Below are 21167 nucleotides of genomic sequence, written 5' to 3' on the forward strand. Positions count from 1 at the left end.
AAAGGGAGAGGCCCCCGGACCCAAAAAAAAAAAAAAAAAAAAAAAAAAAGTAGAATTCTGAACTCCACTCTCCCATATTCTGATTCAGTAGTCAGAAGTGGAATCTGGAAATCTGTGTTTTTTAACAAGCACCTCCCTCTGGTGACTATTAAGTACAGTGAAGTGGGAGAAGCCCTAGCGCAGAGTATGTTTGCATTTGAAAGAGTATGTTGCCATAATTTCAGGATCCCTGCTGATTCATGCAGTAGGAATAGAAAGGGCCAAACAATAGAAGATCTGGGTTAGTTCTTGAGGTTTAAAGTCTCTAAGTCTCTTCTGTATTAACACCTAAACTCTGAGCCATTACAGAGAGAAACAGAGCCAGACAGACAGACAGAAAGCCCACTGTAGTAAGTTCAACGGCCTTGATCCAAACACGTGCCCATCTGGATTCTCATGACATCAGACTTGGACCACTGGAGGATGAAAAATGCCTAACAAGAGTCAGAGAAATATACCCAGGACCATAAAAGAAGAGCTTCTGGAGTAAGAACAACACTGAAACCTCACTCCAGGCCCTCCTGCAGAGAATCTGTCCGCACTGTAATTCAGAAGGGGATGGGTCATTAGTGCCAAAATCATACTGCCTCTAAAGCCATCTGTCATTTACTGTCTGTTTCATACAGCACATTTTGTTTAACCATTACTTAACAACATGTATTTCCTCCCATTATGTGATTTTAATCCTTATCCCTAAATTAGGTGTTTATAAAATCTAAGCTAAAAGCATACCTTCTGGAAAATTTATATAGCAACACCCAGAATCCCTGTAATGCTGCCCAGAGCAGGTACATCTCCTGAAATGGTGACCAAATAGGGACCCCTGGGGCACTAGTAGGAAGGAAAATGCTGCATATTATGTGAAGTGTGGGAGGAGAGGACGGCCCCATAATCAATAGGATTAGGCAGGTGATTAGGTTTATAAAAAAAAAAAAAATTGCAAGTGCAATGGTCCTTTAAGGAATGCCATTAAAATGAAGTATTTTAAAGAGTGCCATCCATTCGGAATCATTTTGGGAAAAATTTGAGAGGAATTTCAGATGAAGAACCTTGCTGTGATTGTTGCCTTAGGCCCCATTTTTGGTTTACAAATTACATGCCATTTTACAGACAACTAAAGAAACACGATCCCACTCTATTATTCTGTGACCCCGTGTTTTAACAGTTCCATATGGTTAATATCAGTTGGCTGATTTCTTTAGAAACCATTAAAAATCTTGCCAGACACACAGGAAGAAAGCATGTGAGCGTGTTTTCCTGTTGCTGGTGACACTTCATCTCCTGCCCATCCCTTCAGTCTCTAACAAATTACTCAGCCTGCTGGAGCAGGATCCCTCAAAGGCTGGGGAATGACAGCCCTTGTCTGAGACATCCTCTCTTGCCACAAGTAAAATTGGGCCTTTAGGCAAACAATAACACAGAAAGAGGTCTGCTTTGTTTCTGTGGCACCAAATGACAGTATTAAGAAATGAAGCCAATGTGAAAACCAGCTTGAAATGCAGTACACCATTCAAGGTAACGGAATGGACAATACGTCAATAATATGTAGACTCATTTGGGAGGATGTATTGGCAAGTTAGGCTAGATTTTGCTGTAGTAACACCCATCCCCAAATCCCAGGGACATGATTACTAGGGTTTACTTCTCACTCATGCTTTCCGTCAGCGTAGGGGCAAGTGCAACTCACTGCCAAGTCATTACTCTGAGCCCCAGGCTGACAAAGAAGGAATTATCTGGAAAGTTGTTAAGCAGCATGGCAGAGGGAAAGGGAGTGTCCTAGGTTTTTTACATACATTGTCTTGTTTAACCTACCAGCCATCCAGTGAGATAGGTAGTAATATCCCTATTTTGTAGATGAGGAAATACATTTAGAGCAATCAAAGAACTTATTCAAGGTTACCACCTAATGAGTGGCAAAGGGAAAATTCAATTCTAGGTCTGTCTGAACGTGGCAGGCAGGCTCTAGGATGGCCCTCAATAATCCCCACACCCTGGGATTCATATCCTTGTGTAATTCCCTCCCCCTGAACGTGGACTGGACCTAGTCCCTTGCTTGCAATGAATAGCATATGGCAATGTTGCTGTTGTGATAGAATGTTGCTGCCAGTTTAGGTTATGAGAGATGGTCACTTTCACCCTACTTGCAGACCCTCTTGGCTTTCCCTTGCTAGCTTTGACGAAGCAAGTGGCCAGATTGGGTAAACCCACGTGGCAAAAACTAAGGGAAACCTCTGTCCAAGAGCCCTAAAGGAGCTGAATCCTGCCAACAGCTATGTAAGTGGGATTGGAACGTGATCCTTCCCCAGTTGAGCCTTCAAATGAGACCTCAGTCCTGTTCAGTACCTTCATTGCAGCCTTGTGAGAGACCCTAAATTAGAGAATCCAGCTGAGCCATATGCAGATTCCTGACCCACAAAACTTTGAAATAATAAGTATGTGTTGCTTTAAGCCACTAAGTCTGTGGTGACGTGTCACGCAGCAATAGGGAGACCATGCTGTTTCCACTGCATGAATTCGCCTCTTTTTGCCAGAGCATCCCACCCAAGACTGTTCTCCTTCTTACATTCCTTGTTTTGGTTGGTGATCTTTATAGCTGTTCTTCTAAGTCATCAACTTGCGAGTTACCCTAGATTTCACCCACTGCCTCCCTTTCCACATATAAAGAGTCACCAAATCTTGTAGACACTAGGTCCTGTACATCTAAAATCCTGTTTCCTCTTCAGTCCCACAGTTTAAGTCAGGGCATAATCATCTCTCTTGCCTAGACTTTTTCCATGGTCCTGAATGGAGACACCTGCACCCAGACTTGCTCCCCTCGAATCCATCCTCAGACGTATCACTGCCTCCCACACTACTTCTAGGACAAGTCTACACTTTATGGCATCCTAGTATGACATTGTAATTCGATGATGTGTTGTGCTACAGACTTCCTGTTACCTCCAGAACCTTCCTCGCATCCAGGCCCCAGAAAAAAATGTTCTATATACTGCTTCAGGGAAGGATTGTGAGACTGAAACAGGAAAACAAAGTCATCAAAATCCTGGCTTTAAGAATTTGGACCAAAATCTTGAAGGACTCAGAGCATATATTTAATACCATGTAGTTTTTAAAGGATATATGCTAGGTCCCAATCCGTTTTCCCCACCCTAGACTAGATAAAGCTTCTGTAGACTGAGGCACAGGAAGGATGCAGGGAAAGTGTGAGACCTAAGATATCTGTGTTGCTGAGAAGGGGCTCCACTTCCTGACTCACTGTCCCCATCTCAGTCCTGGAGAGAAGAATAATAGAAACCACAGGTGGGTTTGGGGGATCAGAGAACAGAGAGACCTGCACCTGGATTCCAGGACTGGGAGGAGGGGGCAAACAGAGGGCAAGCCTGGCAGAGTTCCCTAGCACCAAGCCTTGCCTATGAGCATGAGAGACACAGCTGAGTATGGTGCCTAGAAAGACAGACAGGTGGCCATCTAAGTAGACTCTTGATAGGAGGCCACATGGAAAGGAGGGAATATTAGTGGATGCCAGTATAGACAGATGGAGAGGAAGGACAGCCTCCCTTTCCACATGTAAAGGCCACTCCCAGTCTCTCTGCCCTCCAAACTTAGACACAACCTAGGGAGTGGGGAAGGGTCCCCAATTAATGGAGATTTACCATCCACTCCTGGGCAGGAAAGAGATTTGAAATATAGGTTTCACCCTCTCACCAAGATTTTTCTAAAACTCTTTCTGTTTCTCCCCCTACTTGGAGAGAAAGCATTTGAGAAGCCAAGTGTCATCCTAAAAGGTTGGTGCTTTGGGTAGGAATTTTATTCTTGAGACTTGTAGGATGATGTGAGAAGACTCAAGAAAAAGAATCACCCCAAGACTCAGCCCCAGACATCCTGCCTCCTCCAGCCCTTCCCTAAGAATTGTCTCTACCACATCCCTTCCCTGCCTGCTCCTCATTTGGCCCCAGGGACTTTCCCCATGAATTCTACTCCATCCATCTATAGAGTCCTGGAAAGAATCACATCCATGAAAACCACTTAAGGTCACACTCCACTTGTCTCTTCTATTTGGTGCAAGAAACAGGCAGGGACGAGGACACTCAGGCTCCTTCTATTTCTTTTTTTACCCTTTACCACAAAACTCTCTATTGCCCAAACTATGACTAGCAAGCCAGACATTTCCTTGTAAGCAACCCCAACTCCTTGGCTCCCACTGGACTTTTGTAAGAATCTAGGGGCCTAAGGAGTCCAGAGTGGAATTTTCTGGATTTGAAAGGAAGTTGGAATCGCAGCCCCTGGGGAGTTGTGTCTATCACTGTTTCTGTGATGACATGTCCAGAGCACAGGGACAGAAGGGTTTATGGGCTATTAGAAAATAGGAAAAAAACAAGCCAGATAACTATTCAGTTAGAAGTTAATTCCTGATGCTCCTAACCACTCCATCCAATGACCTTTCCATGGGAGAGAATGATGGATCCTGTACAACATAATCAACAAGCACAGTTTCAGTGAGACATCTGATGCTTGGTCTTTTGGTCTGGTCCTAACAAGTATTTAGATGCTTGTGTGATTATAAACCTGGGACCATAAAGGAAACAGTGGAGAAGGTGTGCTGTCGTTGGTGTGTGCGTGTGTGCGCGCACGTGTGCATGTGTGGGCATGTATGTGTCATCCCCATTAACTAAGGAAACCTAACAGCAATGTCAGCCTCAGTACAGGATAACTAGCTGCTGTTTCTGTTTCCTCCTGTCATGGACCTGATTTCCTTTTTTTCCCTGACCTTCTCATCCACTTTTAACCTGCATTTCTCCTCCACCTCAAGGCAAATCCAAACTCCTCTCAACCACAGTTCTCACTCACTTCTTCTAGTCTCTGTCTTCTCATTCATCACATTTTGGAGAGTGAAACAACCCTTCCTCACTCCCTCCCTTGTCCCCTCCTAAAGGGGGTCTGCTCTGTAGCCAACCAGCTCTGCTTTTTAGAGAAACTGCCCTGTGGAGCCAGAATCCCTGTATTTGTTTCCAGTGTCTGCCGTACCTAAGTACCCAACCAGGTGGCTTGAAAACAACAGAAACTTATTGTCTCACAGTTCTGGAGGCTGGAATTCCAAAATCAAAGTGTCAGCAGAGCCATGCACTTAGCACCCTCCGAAGGCTCTAGGGGAGACTCCTCCCTTGCCTCTTCCAGCTTCTGGTGATGGACATCAGTCCTCTGCATTCCTTGGCCATGCCATCGGTCCTCTGCATTCCAGCTGCATCCCTCTAAGCTCTGCCTCTGTCATCACCTGCTGTTCTCCCTGCGTCTCTGTGTCTTCATGCAGCATCCTCCTCTCTGTATGTGTCTGTGTCTAAATGTCCCTCTTCTTTTTTTTTTTTTTTTTGCGGTACATGGGCCTTTCACTGTTGTGGCCTCTCCCGCTGCGGAGCACAGGCTCCGGACGTGCAGGCTCAGCGGCCATGGCTCACGGGCCCAGCCGCTCTGCAGCACGTGGGATCTTCCCGGACCAGGGCATGAACCCGTGTCCCCTGCATCGGCAGGCGGACTCTCAACCACTGCGCCACCAGGGAAGCCCTGTCCCTCTTTTTATAAGGGCTGCAGTCATAATGGATTAGGGCTGACCCTAATGACCTCATCTTAACAAGATTATATCTGCAAAGACCCTATTTCCAAATAAGGTCACATTCACAGATACCAGGGTTTAGAACTTCAACAATTCAACCCTCACAGACCCCATATCCATCTCTGAGTTAAATTAAAAACAAACTAACAGAGACTCATCCGGATGCTGATTCAAGAGCAGAAGGCTATGCAGGCCCAGGCAGGGAGCTGGAAGTCTTTGGTCAGGGAATTCTAGGAAGTGCCCTAATAGGGATCTAGAAAAGAAGGAGTCTAGGCTCTTGATGGGCACAGCCTCTCAACCCATAGACGCTGTACCCTGTAAGGATGAGTGCAAAAGGGAGAGGATCTGCACAGGGCTCTCTAAAGAATGCCCACCCAAGGTACAGTCCTAGGAGGACTGCATCAGCATCACCTGGGAGCTCCTTAGAAAGCAGAATCCCAGGTCCCACCCCAGACCAATTAAATCTGAATCTTTGGAAGTGAAGGCTGGGGTAGGTAGCAAGTATCTGGGTGTTCCCCAAGCCCTGCTATAATTCTTACGCATGCTAAAGCTTGAGAGCTGCTGCTTGGAAGCTTGGTTCCCAAGACACAGTCCATCTTGTCCCCCTAAGGGTCTATGAGCATCTCTAAAGGAAGATGCACATCCTCTGCTAGCCACTCAAGTGATGGGGATGTCATTATGTAAAAAGGCAGCCCAGTGCTTTGGTGAAAACATCTCTAGAGGCAAAATTGCATTTCTTGTGTTGAGCAAGAATCTGCATCCCTGTAATTTCTACCTCTTGGTTAATGTTATTCTCTGGAACTCCAAAAGAAATCCGTTCTTTTTTCCAAAAAGAACAGATTGAAGGTATTCAAAAATAGCTGTCATGTCCTCAATTTTTTCCTCCAAAGTCCACCTTTCTACACCCATGTTTTTTAATGTAGAGGAGGAAGGTATGATGTAAGGAGTATATCAGGATTGAGTGCAGGGCATTGTTGAGTTTGTTTTTGGTGAAGACATTTGATTTGAAACCTTAAATGATATTAAAGCAGAATATGAGGTATTTATTTATTTTGGGCTGCATTGGGTCTTCATTGCCACGGCGGGCTTTCTCTAGTTGTGGCGAGCGGGGGCTACTCTTCATTGCGGTGCGCGGGCTTCTCATTGCGGTGGCTTCTCTTGTTGTGGAGCATGGACTATAGGCGTGCGGGCTTCAGTAGTTGCAGCACGTGGGCTCAGTCGTTGCAGCGTGCAGGCTGTAGGGTGCGCGGGCTTCAGTAGTTGTGGCGTGCAGGCTAAGTAGTTGTGGCTCGTGGGCTCTAGAGCACAGGCTCAGTAGTTGTGGTGCACAGGCTTTGTTGCTCCGCAGCATGTGGGATCTTCCTGGACCAGGGATCGAACCCATGTCCCCTGCATTGGCAGGCGGATTCTTAACCACTGTGCCACAAGGGAAGTCCCAAGGTATTTTTTAAATGTTTATCAAAAAGGACCATATGTTAGAAATGACCTTCTTAGTTAGATGAGAGAAGGGATAAGGATCCCAACTCTTTTTTCCCAGATCCCTGCTCACAGAGGCAAAAAAAAATCTAAGACTTACTCAGCTACATACCTACAAAGATGAGAAATATTGGAGAGAAAAATGTGGGAGATTTTGAAATGGGAAGAAGGCATTACTGGCTATCTTTTATGTGGAGTGTCAATGACCATCAGATTCCTTAAATGTGCATGCCTTTGTTTGTCTTTGACTAGGCTGTATACAACCCTGCAGAGACAGAAGTTAACTTGTAGAGAATAGACAGTAATGCAAATAATTCTTGTCATAGAAATGCTAGTTTTGTCCACTGGAATGCAACTGATGTTAGTCTCTCTGCATATTGCCCCATTTTGCTCTTTCATTATAAATTCGTTTCCCAAATTCCTTAGCAGTCCATATATATGTGGTATATTTGAAAAAGAGGTTATAATACCTTCCTGGTTCCTTCATTGATTAATGAGTTAAATAAATCTTAGACACTTGTTTATTTTTTATTTGGATGAAAGCCACAACTGTACCTTATTTTGAAAATTATCCTTTAGCAATGGTTTTCCTTATAATCACTCATCTCTCCATCCATCTTTTGGCTTTTTTAATTGCTCACACTTTGTAGATATAGAAGAACCTAAAATTCCAATACTATTATTGTTATTGAAAGGGGACCACTTCCAGGGCCCAAGAGTGGGCTGTCGTCTAAAACTCAGAAATCAGTTATCTGAGGAGACACACGTACTGACAAAGCAACAGACTTTATTGGGAAGGGGCACCTGGGCAGAGAACAGGAGAATAAGGGAACCCAGGAGCCCTGCTCTGTCACGTGGCTCGCAGCCTCAAGTTTTATGGTAATGAGGCTAGCTTTCTGGGTTGTCTCTGGCCAGTAATCTTGCTTGTGGGGCTTCCCTGGTGGCGCAGTGGTTGGCAGTCGGCCTGCTGATGCAGGGGACACGGGTTCGTGCCCCGGTCCAGGAAGATCCCACATGCCGCGGAGCGGCTGGGCGCATAAGCCATGGTCGCTGAGCCTGCGCGTCCGGAGCCTGTGCTCCGCCAACGGGAGAGGCCACAGCAGCGAGAGGCCCGCGTACCGCAAAAAAAAAAAAAAAGAAAGAAAGAAAGAAAAAATCTTGCTTGTGCACACGTTTGGTCCAATTCCTGGAGGCACGCACATCTCTCAGTCAAGATGGTTTCCAGTGCGAGGGTTTCTGGGAGGTTGGCAGGACATATTATGGGCTGGCAACGCCCCCTTCCTTTGGGCCCCTCCCGAATTCTTCCAGCTGGCTGTAGCTTGCCAGTTCTTTGTTCCTTATCGGGACCTCCTGTTGTGAGATGACTAATGCAAGCAGTCATTATACTGCTTGGCCAGGGCAGGTGGTTTCAGTCAATCGTTCCCTAGTATTATCAGCTGGAACTGGGCTGCCTGAGCTCAAAATCCAGAACCTTAGTCAAATTACTTGACCTCTCTGTGCCTCAGTTTCCTCACAAGGTTTTGTGATGAATAAATGAGTTACATAAATAAAGTATTTAGAAAAGGTGTGTGGAACATAGAAAAAAAAGCCTGTTACTTTTTTCTCCTTCAGGCTGCAAGGAGAAAGAGAATTTGTCTCTCACTCTGGACCTGCTGCTTCTTATGGGTCCTAAAGCCATGGCCAGCTCCTCTGTTTTTTCTGTGAATGAAGACCAATTTCTAATTGAGGACCCTTTTGGTATCACTACTTTCTAATTTTCTCCTCTGTCAGGGTATTAATATCAAGTAAGGATTTATATCACAGTTTTTATCTGAGGGAACTCAATCTTTTTTTTTTAACAGAATGAATTTATCAAATCACTACTCACCCTTATAATAGCCCTTCAGATGGATCAGATGCCTTTACTACCTTTAGTTATTCTGAACATCCCATTGTAGCAGCTGCCAGGAGCCTGCACTCACCTGGGAGGAAACATCAGTCACCCTAGTGAAAGTGGAAAAACGCTGCTGTCTTTTAGGTGTAAGATTAGGGAACCCACCTGAATTGTCCTGTTGGGGGAACAAGGAAAAGGAGTTTGTTTTAGCTTCCTTAATCTGTTTCTGAGCTACGGAACTCCTCCAGAACTGAGCTCTTAGATTCAAGTCTCCAGCAAAGGCTGTTCCTGGAATAGTGTTCCAAGTCTCCGGTCCCAGTTTTATCACTCAGGATGGGCTTGGCTTTGTTACTGTAACAAAAAAAAACCCCAATCTCAGTGCCTTGAACAACAAAGGTTTATTTCTAGCTGATGCTACATGTCCAGCAGGTATCGATAGTGGTCTTGCTCTGTGGCATCCCCCCAATCCAGGACCCGGGCTGACAGAAGTGCTGCCATTTGGGGATTCTCCAGACTCCCAGCACAATGAAGAGAACTTGGAAAATCGCAGAATGGCTCTTACGTATTTTTGTCCCAAAGTGACCAAGATCACCTCTGCTCACCTTTCACGGCCATGGCTAATTTCAAGTGTGGGCCAGTGTGCCTCTCCCATGTGCTCCGAATGGAGGGGAACGGGATATTAGACTTTGATGGACGCGGTAATGTTCACCACACCAGCTATGGCTCCTAAGCCTTGACTGCCTTACCGCTCTTGTCCGGACTTATTTGCTTCACTCTCAGCATTTGGCACAGGATGTAATTTCGTTTCACTTGGCCTTGCTTCTGACTTGACAACAGCCCTGGTATTATCTGAAATCTGTGGGGACTGAGCTCCCCAACAGTACACATTTGCGTCTTCAAACTTCAAGCGTTCTCTAGCAGGCGCCTTTGGTATTGTCGAGTGTGAGCTTGTTTTTCCTTCCAAGCTCTGCCTCACCCAGCCCCAACCTGGGTCTAATTGTAAAATGCATCTGCATGTTTTAAAGCTCATTATGTAAATGTCTCGGAGTCCATGTCCATCAACAGATAATTAAGGGACTACATACATATTTATGAGTTGGCTTAATATTGCTTTAATGAGGAGGTTTACTAGAAGTACCAAATCAAGGAGGCGAGAAGAGAAATGATGGTAACGAAGAGGAGCCCAAGTTTCATCAGTTCCTGGTAGTCCTGAGGGCCGTCAGAATACTCGGCACCTCACGTTTCCTATCTGCCCACCATAAATGGGAGGAAGAACCTGGGAAAGAAGTAGATAACGTCAGTCAACACTTCTTTGAAAATAAGGCTGTACTTCTTTTTTCCTGAATAAAAGCTATTTGAGGAGCCAGAGTCTCGTGTTTTCACCACCTGTAAAAGCAATGTCACTGCAGGGGTGTGGTCAGAGGCTTGACGTGGCAGCCCCCAGCTGATGCAAAACCTGCAGAGATGAAGCCCTCACACTAGCTCAGGTGGCTTCTCTGTGCAAATTAGAAAGGAGAGGAGGAAAACCAATGGGAAACCCATGCCTCCCTCTAGCAGGCAAAGCCCTCCAGGTGCATGGCTTAGTGAGGAGACGGTGCTTTACGGAGAGACGTTAAGTGACCTTGCCCCAGGTAGATGAAGCCTAGTAGTGCCAGGGCACACGGCTAGGTGAGCAGAGAGTGGGCTAGAGTTTAGGCTTTCCTTACCCTGCCAGCCAGGCTCCTTTGTACAGCACATAATCCACACAACCACAGAGGCAGCCCTGACTAGAAAACTCGGACGGAGCGACTCCCACCGAGAGCTGGCCTGAGTTTTTAGGAACAGAAGACCCTGCCCCACTCTACCTCCCAACTTGTCCCTTCAGTTTACCCAGTGGCAGCTCAATCCCACCTTTGGGGCCCCTCTGTTGTCCCGCTCTTCTCTACCCACACACAGTCCATTGGCCAGGACTCCGTCAGGTGGCTCCGCCAAGTCACAGAGGAAGCTGGGAATTGTAGTCTTGCTGGGTGACCGGGAGGACAAGGAAACAGGGTTTCTTGGCCACAGAGCATTGGCTCTGCCACCGTCCACCCATCTTTTCACTCTCTGTTCATCCATTTCCATTATGACCCTCACGCAGAAAGTACAGCCCTCATCCTGAGTAAAGCACCCCAAAGGCCATCCAGTGATGCAACCAGCTCCAGGGGCCGATCTTGGTGACGCTGTGCAGTCCTCTTCACCAGGTCCAGATGTGGCTCCTGCAATCTGGTGACCAGGGAACTAGAAGGCAAGTCATCTGCCTGCACCACTCCCCACACGCTGGAGGAGTAGGGACAGGAAGTTAAAACTCCCATTCAGTAAAGGGAAGGATGGAAGAAGGAGTCCTTGACCACAGCAATTCTGAAGTTTCTTGACTTGACCTAATTCTGGTCTCTGGGAAACACTGCCTTGTCTGTCATCCTCCCTGGCATGTCTGAACTAGATGCTGACAAGCACGGTCTCCTTGGAGGCTCCCCAGCTTTGGGACCCTGATTCTTCCTGGAGTGAGTTTAGAGACCTGAGATTGTTTTACAACCTCGACAATCAAAGAGTTTTTCTTTTCTTTTAAATTCAGGCTTGTGGTTTCTCTGACAAATGTAGTAGCTCTTCTATTTGTATTTAGTCAGTGTTATATGTCAGGGACCACATCCACGTCCTTCCTAGACGTACTTCTCTAACCTGATTTATGTCTTTGCTTCCTTATACCTCCCAGTCTGTCTGTCTGTCTCTCCCTCTCTTTTAGTAAAAGGCACACATCACATCTTCCCACATTCCCACATTCCATTGGCCAGAATTCACATGTTGCATTTAATTGCAACAGAGCCGGGAAAATAGGGTGTCACTATGAGTCCAAAAGGAAACAGAAATGGGGTTTGAATCCATATCATTACTTCTTCCTCATCTGGCCTGGGAGGTAAGTTATCCTGATTGGTAGCCTCTATTCAAAGCACATATTTGGAGTGAGGTAAGCCTTCTCTGAGAGAAGAGGGGTATATTGTTTCTAGAAGAAAATAGGATTTGAAGTAGATAAACAGATTCCAACCCGGATAGAGCTTAAATATTTTGAAGGGCAGAAAGACCTAGCATGGAATCTTGACTTCAATATTTATGAGCCTTGGAGGTCTATAAGAGAGATACAAGAACTTTCTGGGCCTCAGTTGCCTCATCTGTAGAATGGGGGTAATAACAGTACTTCCTTCATAGACTGTTGTAAACTTAGATAATGTTTGTCACGTACTTGGCACAACACGATGCAAGAGGAAACATCAGTATATGAGAGAGTAGAGGAGGGTACAAGCCTCAGTCTATGTATTCAGTTGTGTTAAGAAATATAACTTTATTTTCCTGTATCTGAACCTAATGTCTATCTTAAATCCCCCTTTCCTTCTGATGATGGAAACTTCATCTCAGTCGATTCACAGCTTCTCCCTGGGTTCTGTGTAAGTTGCAGGGAGCTAATGTGGATTCAGGATGGCAGGATGAGAGGGCAGCCATCCTTCTATGTTGTTGCTTGTCTGTGGTGGCATCCACTGAGATGACTTTGCATGTCATTTACTCTTTGTTCTGCGTGAGTCAGAGCTGGGCCCTCCCTTCTTCCTAGACACCGAGCATCTGCAGATCTGCCAACTCCCTTGTGTCATGTCTGGGTTACTCCACAGTGCACAGGATACACAGTATTGCCAACGACATCCTGGGACCCCAGAAACCTCTGTAAGTTCGCCTTGGACCTGTCTTGACTCACTGAACAAATATACCTTCTGCTTTCATGCCTTATTGGCTTAGGGACTTCTGGAGTCTTCCCATCCCCCAGCAATGAGGCTCACATCCATTCTGCTCTTGGTTCCCCAATCTTATCTGCAGAGTCCGTCATTCAGCATCAACCAACTTCCTGGGGAAATGTCCTAGCAGAATCTAAGACTGAGCTGCCCAGTGCAGTGATCATTCAAATTTAAATTGGGTAAAATATGCTAAATTAGCAACACTAACCACATCTCAAGTGCTCCGTAGCCGTACGTGGCTGGTGGCTACCACAATGTTTGTTATAGAACACCTCCATCGTCCCGGAAAGTTCTGTTGACAACACTGCTCTAGGACCTCTTCCTTGTCTGGTCCTACCACCATCCCCCGCCATCTCAGAATCTGTATCTGGCCTGGGGTGGAAGCCTTGCTCTTACATGATCGTACAATCTCACACCATCCTGTTTCATATCTAGGTCTAGGCTTTGAAACTCAGAAGCCAAGAACTGACTCTTTTGTTCTCTGTGTTCTACTGCGTCATCTCTTCCCTGAGGCACAGAGGATGGGATGCCTATATTACCAACAGAGTGAGCAACTGGTCCAGTTTGCCGGGACTGAGGGGATTCCTGGGACATGAGACTTTTGGTTTGAAAACCAGGAAAGTCCCAAACGATCCAGGACAAGTTGGTCACCTCGGTGACAAAGAACCACAAGTTACCAAGGAATGCGGAAAAAAATACCAGTCTTTATAACTCACAGTTACTTCAGCTCTGTAGCTAATATTAATCTGATGAGGATTTCACTTTACCCTTCAAAGTTAGATTTGGATATTATATTTCTTCTTCTCTCTCTACAAGCTTTCCTGCCTCTCTCCCTCCCTAGCCCTGTCACTTGCACGGATTTCATTGGTTCCACCTGGTATTTATTAGATGTATGTCTTCAGATCACCTTTCCCCTTGCCCACCTCCCTAGGGTAACTGTTTGAATATCTGATCGTTTGCCCTTTCTGGAAATCTATTGATCCTGGGGTCATAGGAAGGAGTGAGCCACATAAAAGACTTCTATAAGGCAGACAGAGCCAGCTCCAAAGAACCCCTTTGGGCATTAAAGTAAGACCTTCAGTGGATTGTTAATAGCTACCTTTTGGCCCATTTCTAACTCACATAGTGACAGTTTCAAACACAGAAGCTATTACAGAGCTCAGGTCTAAGAGAAGAGGCTGCCATGAACTGCTGTCACTCGCCTTGTCCCTCTCCATCCTCTCTCTGACATTTTCCTGCCCTGGCTTATTAGTTTGTATGAACTGTCTAAAAATACCTTGATAGCAGAAGCTCAGAGGGTTGAAGAAGGAAAAGGAGTCATTCAGTAAGACCGTGAATGTTCTTCTTTCACCCACTTCCTTCCCTCAGCAAGATTCAGACCTGAGGAGACTTAAGTTCTATCAGACACTCTGACCCATGAATGTGACCTGTGCTGTTCTCTGTTCCTGGAAAGTCTCTCTCCCTCCATTAACTTTAACCTGTAAGGTGCAGAAAATATGCATTTTTAACAAACACTCCAGATACTTCTTTAAAAAAAAATTTACTGGTATATAGGTCACATCCCATCCAATTCACCCCTTCAAAGTATACAATTCAATGGCTTTTAGTATATGCAACCGTTACCACAATCAATTTTAAAAACTTTTATTATCCCCCCAGAAAACTCCAGATGCTTTGGTTATCACTCCTCAATTCCCACTCCTCTGTCTCTGCTGTAGGCGATCACTGATCTCTTTCTGTTTCTATAGATTTACCCATGCTGGACATTTCATATAAATGAAATCCTGCAATACGTGGTCCTTTGTGACTGCCTTCTTTCACTTAACATGATGTTTTCAGTGTTCTTCCACATTGAAGCATGCATCAGTACTTCATTTCTTTTCATGCCTGAACAATATTCCATATTTTATTTTCCCATTCATCAGTTAATGGATATTTGCGTTGTTTTACCACGTATAATATTGCCTATTATAAATAATACTGCTATGAAGACTTGGGTACAAGTTTTTGTGTGGACATACGTCTTCATTTCTCCTGGTTATATGTCTGGGGATGTAATTGCTGGGTCATGGGGGTAATTCTATGTCTAACTTTCTGAGGAACCGTCAGATTGTTTTCCTCAGTAGCCGCACCATTTTACATTCTCACTAGCAGAGAACAAGGGTTCAGATTTCTCCACATCCCTACCTGCCTTTCTAAATTCTAATCATCCTAGCGGGTGCGAAATGGTATCTCATTTTTGTTCTGATTTACATTTCCCTAACGGCTAACGCAGGTTCTTCTTATACTCACTGAAGTTTGAGAACCTTTGATATACTGCCCCGTAGTATGTGATGGAGTTACCTGCTTTATGGTCCTTACTAGACAGTAAACTTGCAGAAGGCCTGGAGTGCATTACATGGCTACCTGGGTCCCCTTCAGTGTTTCCCCAGTGCCTGGCCCATTATAGATGCTCCACAAGTAAGAGCTAACTTCTATTGAGGGCCTGCACTGTGTCAGGCGTAGGTTACACAAATTAATTCATTTAATCACAACAACAACCCTTTGCGGTAGGATCTAGCATTACTGCTATTTTACAGATGAAAAAATGGAGGCACAGAAAAGTTAAATAACTTGCCTGTATTTGAATTCTTATTGCATGATGCCAGACTGAATTGCCTCCTGCAGTAAATATCTCTTGAATAAAAGAATGAATTCCAAACTCTGAAAGAAGGAGTAGACAGCAGACTGAGAGGCAGGCTCACTCCGCTGTCCATTCGCCTGAACAGCCTTCCTTCCGGAAGAACAGCACTAAGAATTTGAGGTGCCTTTTCCTCTAAGTGACATCATTACACTTCGCAAAACCCCAATTCCTAATGAAGGACATATAAAGTGGCACAGGCTTGGATTTTTTTAAGCCAGGTATGTGCTAATCCTGAGTCCCAAGCCCATCAGGAAGTATCCGTGGTGGAGAATGGAAACAGAGACGCATTCTGGTGCAGACTTGGATTCTAGGGATGCGTTGGCAGTGAGGTTGAAAGGTAGGAAGACGTCTTTATAGCTTTGAATTGAGCGATTTCATATCAAATGTCTCCTTCTGAGAGTAGGCATGCTAAAGATCAGCTCCGAATAACCAACATGATTTTCCGCATCCTGTACAGGGTAAATCCTTCAACACATCCTACCAAGGGCAAATTAGAAAAAGGTGCTCCTTCAGTCCAAGCCAAGGTGCATGGGTTAGTAAACTGAGCATGGGCTGGATTTCAGCCCACACCAGCCCACTTGGCTGGGCACCTTTGTGCAGTGCCCAACCTGATCAACCATAAGTGGTCTGTAACTCTCTGTATAGTAAAGAGTCTAGCCCTGGTGAATGTGGGAATCTTGGCAATCAGGGGGCCACTAACCATAAATCAAGTAATGGATTGATCAAAACCTCCTAGCTCTTTATAACCCAAGTGAAAGAAACAACTATAGGAGCCAGCAACAAATGATTGATAGAGCCTTTGACACAATGGGGTACAGAAGCCAACTAAACCCATGCAGACAGAATCCAAGCCAAAGCCATAACTCAAAGCCAACTCATTCATCTTGACTTCAGTACCTAATCCAGAAAGCCAGGGTGCCCTTGGAGCCCTGAAAGATAGAATACAACACCAACGAAGAACTGAAGATTTGGAGCTCAGGACTGCAGGCAAACTGCTTGCCATGGAGCCAGACCAACTTCCAGAACACATCTTGCTTCTTGGGCAATTGACAGAGCCATCTATGACACAGGCTTTGCGAGGTGGCCACGCCCAACACCATGTATGCCTGCCTGGAAGCAACTCCAGGAAGCAGGCCATGGGGAATGGGAGTGGGTGAGAGGCTGTGCGAGGTGCTCAGGCATCTGTCAGAGGAAATGATGACATGCAGCAACATCCACTCTTATCTGTGTCTCTCCAAACGCCCAAGCCCACTGACACACAACTCCAAATGACATGGCGTAGTTGTGGCTTGCCGAGGGACTGTGATCACAGATGGAATAGCAGCGTTCAGAGGGAGAAAGAGAAAGACGGGCAGATTCCACATGGACAGAGAGGAAGAGCTATATGTTGTAGTGAGCAGTACACAAACAGACCCAAATCTAATAACAAGAATATTTATAATAAATAATAAACTTACTAATAATTTGCTAAAGCTGTGCTATGCCCTTTATTCCTATTATCTCACCTGTATTTTAAGGCACATAACAGTCCTAAGAAGTGAGTATTATTTGTAAGCTTCTTATAAGTGAGGAAACTGAAGCACAGAGAGGGTAAAAACTTAACCAAGATCATACAGCTTATAAGTAGTAGAGCCTGGATTTGGAGCCCTGCAGTCTCACTCTAAAACCCAAGCTCTTAACTGCACCCTTATTTTGCTTTGCAAAGGACTATCTATTGGTATATATGAGGTCTCACCTATGGGTATATGAAGCCAAAATGGGTCTTTGAAGCCACTATCATACACACTGTGCATTTTATACATACATACAAACACACATAAACACATATATCTTTTCAAGAAATATTTATTGTGTTCTGCCCTTTGATGTGTTTAATATTGCCAACAACTCTAGGTTGTTAGGAAGAAAACATGGTCCCTGCCTATGACAAATTGTTTCTAGACATGGCTGCAATCGTGTCTTTCATCACTCATGTCTTTTGCAATGAGACTCCATCAATCCTCTCATCAGTAGGTGGAGTCTATTTACCCTCACCTTGAATCTGGCTTGGTGGTGTGACTTGCTTTGCTCAATAGAATACAGTAGAAGAGATATTCTGAGACACTAAAGTACAAAGTTTAAGAGCACTGGCAGCTTTCACTTTTCTTACATCTCAGCTGCCATGTAATCTGACTACCCTGAGACTGCCATGCTGTGAGGAAGCCCAAGCTAGCCATGTGAAGAGAGGGTGGCCACATGGAAGAGAACCAAGGCACCAGATATCTGGGTGGACTTCATGGACCTTTCAATCTATAGTCAGAGTTCTCCAGAGAAACAGAACCAACAGAAGGTAGGTAGGTAGGTACGTAGGTAGGTAGGCAGGTAGGTAGGTAGATAGATAGACAGGCAGACTAATCTAAGGAATGGGTTCACATGATTATGGAGGCTGGCAAGCCCAAAATCTGCAAGGTAAGCCAGCAGGGGAGACCCAGGGAAGAGCCAGTGTTGTGGTTCAAGTCTGAAGACCATCAGGCTGGAGACCAGGGTAGTACATATGTTTCAGTTCAAGTTCAAATGTCATCTAGTAGAGAATTCCTTCTTGCTTAGGGGAGGTCATTGTTTTGTTCTATTCAGACTGTCAGCTGATTGGATGAGGCCCACCCACATTAAGGAGGGCAGTCTGCTTTACTCAAAATCCACTGATTTAAATGTTAATCTCATCCAAAAAACCTTTGTAGAAACATCAGAATAATGTTTGACCAAATATCTGGGCACCACAGTCCAGCCAAGTTGACACACAAAATTAATCACTACATAGTCCAACCCAACCACCGGCATAATGCAGTTGAGTGAGCCCTGCCTGACACCGTGTGGAAGGAAAGACCCAACCAGCTGAGCCCTGCCCAAATCCCTGACTCACAGAATCATGAGAAACAGTAAATTACTGGTTTCAAGCCATTGAGTTTTAGGGCTGTTTTTCATAGAGCAATAGAAAACTGCCCTAATGGAACTTATAATTTAGTAACCTTAACAAGTAAAAAAACACATAGATGTATACTTATACATTTAATACATAGTAAGGGGGGAAGAACAGAATGGAACTGTTCCTTCATTGCATTTATTAAACACCTAATAAGTAAAAATTTCAGGGCATTGGTAATAAGATCATCCTTTTCCAGTCTCTGACTCTTAACTTGCAGTGATTACTGGCAAATCACCTTTCTGGACCTTGGTTTCTCCATCTGTGAAATGGGCACAGTAGCAGTCATCCTCTCTGCCTCATAGGCTCTTGTGAAGATGAAATGAGACAAGAAACAAAAGTGCTATGATTGCTGAAAAGTCCTCAGCAAGCTGTATCATAACAAGATAAATGTTTCCTTGTGCTAAAAATGCAAAATTGCTTTAAAATTTATTGCTGAAATGGAAACATCTGGCCAAGGAAACGTGAAAGAAGCAGAAACCTTTCTGACCAAAGCAATTGCATATAATAGCTGGTCCCTGGAGTCTCCTCCTTCAGCTCTGATTTGCCCATTACTTTGAGTTGTATTTTGAAATATGTCAGCCTTGCTTGTTTACACATCTGCTTTTTCTATTTTTACTTTTGACCAGAATAGAGAAAGAAAGCATTATAAATGGTAAATATCCATTCTTGGGCATTCGTCATATATATATATATATATATATATATATATATATATATATATATATATATACACACACATATCTCCATGAATTTATTCACCAGTATATCTTTTAATTGTAGTTGTAGAGCAAAGTGGAGTGAAGTATAATTGTATAGGCATTTTATAAGCAGCCTCAGCAAGCAATTCTACAGGTGAATGAGATTTCCACCTGGGTTATAAAACAGTGAACCCAGGAGCCAAATCCAACCATGCCTTGTCCCTGTTTAAAAACTCCTTAGTGACATCCCTATGCCCTCTGTATAAAGACCAAGTTCCTTGTCATAGCATTGAGGTCCTCCATGATCTGGCTGTTGCTTTCCTCTCCAGCCTTGCCTCTCACTACTCACGTTCTTGGGTTTCATGACCTGTTAATGCAGGTGTCTCATCTCCAGCCTTTGCATAAGCTTCTTCCTTCTCCCTAGCACACCAGCCCCCTTCCATCTTTGCCAAACTAACTCCTTCATCCTTCATGTCTAGCTTTAGATGATCTGTCTGAGAAATCTTCCCTAAACCCCTAAGACTGTGACCCCTTAGCACCTTACCTCTAAGGTAGTTTCACATTATAATTTCCAGAAGGCTAAAGACACAACTCTCACACAAATACATCATGAGCCTATGTCAAAGATTCATTTAATTCATTAATGAGGATGCTAGCAGGGTAATAAAGCTGGATCAAAGGAACATAAGAGAAACTGATTTATACGGGGTCAGTGAAAGAAACAATGCTGATGTAAGATTGCTATCTTAGATCCAAAATTGGATGTAATATAATGTCCCATAGGCAATAAAATCATAACCCTTAGGAGCTGTCTTTTCCAATGGACAGAAATCATCTACATCTTTACCAGACAAAAATGATTTGCAATGTATCAATTTCCTACCAATTAAGATCTAACCTTTCAAGGACTAGATCCTAACTTATGTAGTAATAGTTAGCCAAATCAAGGCTGTCAGAAGACCTACGGGCTGGCCTATTAGACAATACTTTAGTATGACATTGAAAGGATACACTGTCATCTTTCTGGAAATTTTCTTTTTATTACCAGTAGCATTCAGACTCTGTATTATAATGACCTGTTATCTTGTCTGAAATTCCCAGCAAACTGAAAAGCTTCTTAGGGACGAGGTTGTGTTTTGGGTCACTCTTGTAGCCTCTGATCTTAGCTGAGTCTGTAGTAGGCGCTCAGATTATTGTTGGATGAGTTAAAAGATTTCTTCTTGGAGGATTAAAGTAACCCCCTCTTAGGAGTCTCCCACAGATCAGGCTGCGAGCGATAGAAATCTGTGCAGTGATCGCAGCCCCCGTACCTCTCCAAACCCAGCTGAGTGTGGCCCGAAGCCCCTTAAGCATTTCTCCAGCTTCCCACAGCTGCACAAGCCCAAATTGTTGCCCTGATGGTCAGACGTGGAAAGCAAACTAAAAGAAGCTCATCTCCTGTACTGTGTCTCCATTTAAGAATCAGGAAAAATGGGGTCCTTCCCTGTCAAGCCCCCTGCCCATCCACAGTCCCAGCAGGAAGGCTAGAAAGCTCAGCCCTCCCAAGCTGGCTGCCTCACATCTTGGTGCCGCTGCTGGGAGCACAAGGGCTCGTGCTATTCCTGGATTCACCTCCCCAGGGACAGCTATTGGGGCTGCAGGCACCACTCATCATCCTAATAGGCATATGGGGCAGCCCGGTTTTCTCGCAGATAATGAGCCTGTACAATTTAAATCAAGACTAATTTATGCATTTCAAATACTTGTTGCCAGGATAGGTAAACCGCCCTATTTGTGACTTGTTTTTATTAGCACAGGAGGCAGATAAAACATCATCAACTGATGGGAGGAGGGGCGGAGGCAGGCCTGATTTTCAGTTATTCAGGGTCAGGAGTGTCCAGAAAAAGGAGGGAGTAGGGGTGGGGTATGCTCCAAATAACTTTAAGTTTTGAGGGGTCAGTCTGGAAAAAAAACAGACTCAAAACAGCATAAGTGAGGGTGACTATCACCTTACATAACACCTTTGTCAATCTTGTGGAGAAATTGGAAAGATGT

Source organism: Aethalodelphis obliquidens, unplaced genomic scaffold (genome assembly GCF_003676395.1).
Source record: "Aethalodelphis obliquidens isolate GAN/ISIS:26980383/991018 unplaced genomic scaffold, ASM367639v1 scaffold8, whole genome shotgun sequence".
Taxonomy (NCBI): domain Eukaryota; kingdom Metazoa; phylum Chordata; class Mammalia; order Artiodactyla; family Delphinidae; genus Aethalodelphis; species Aethalodelphis obliquidens.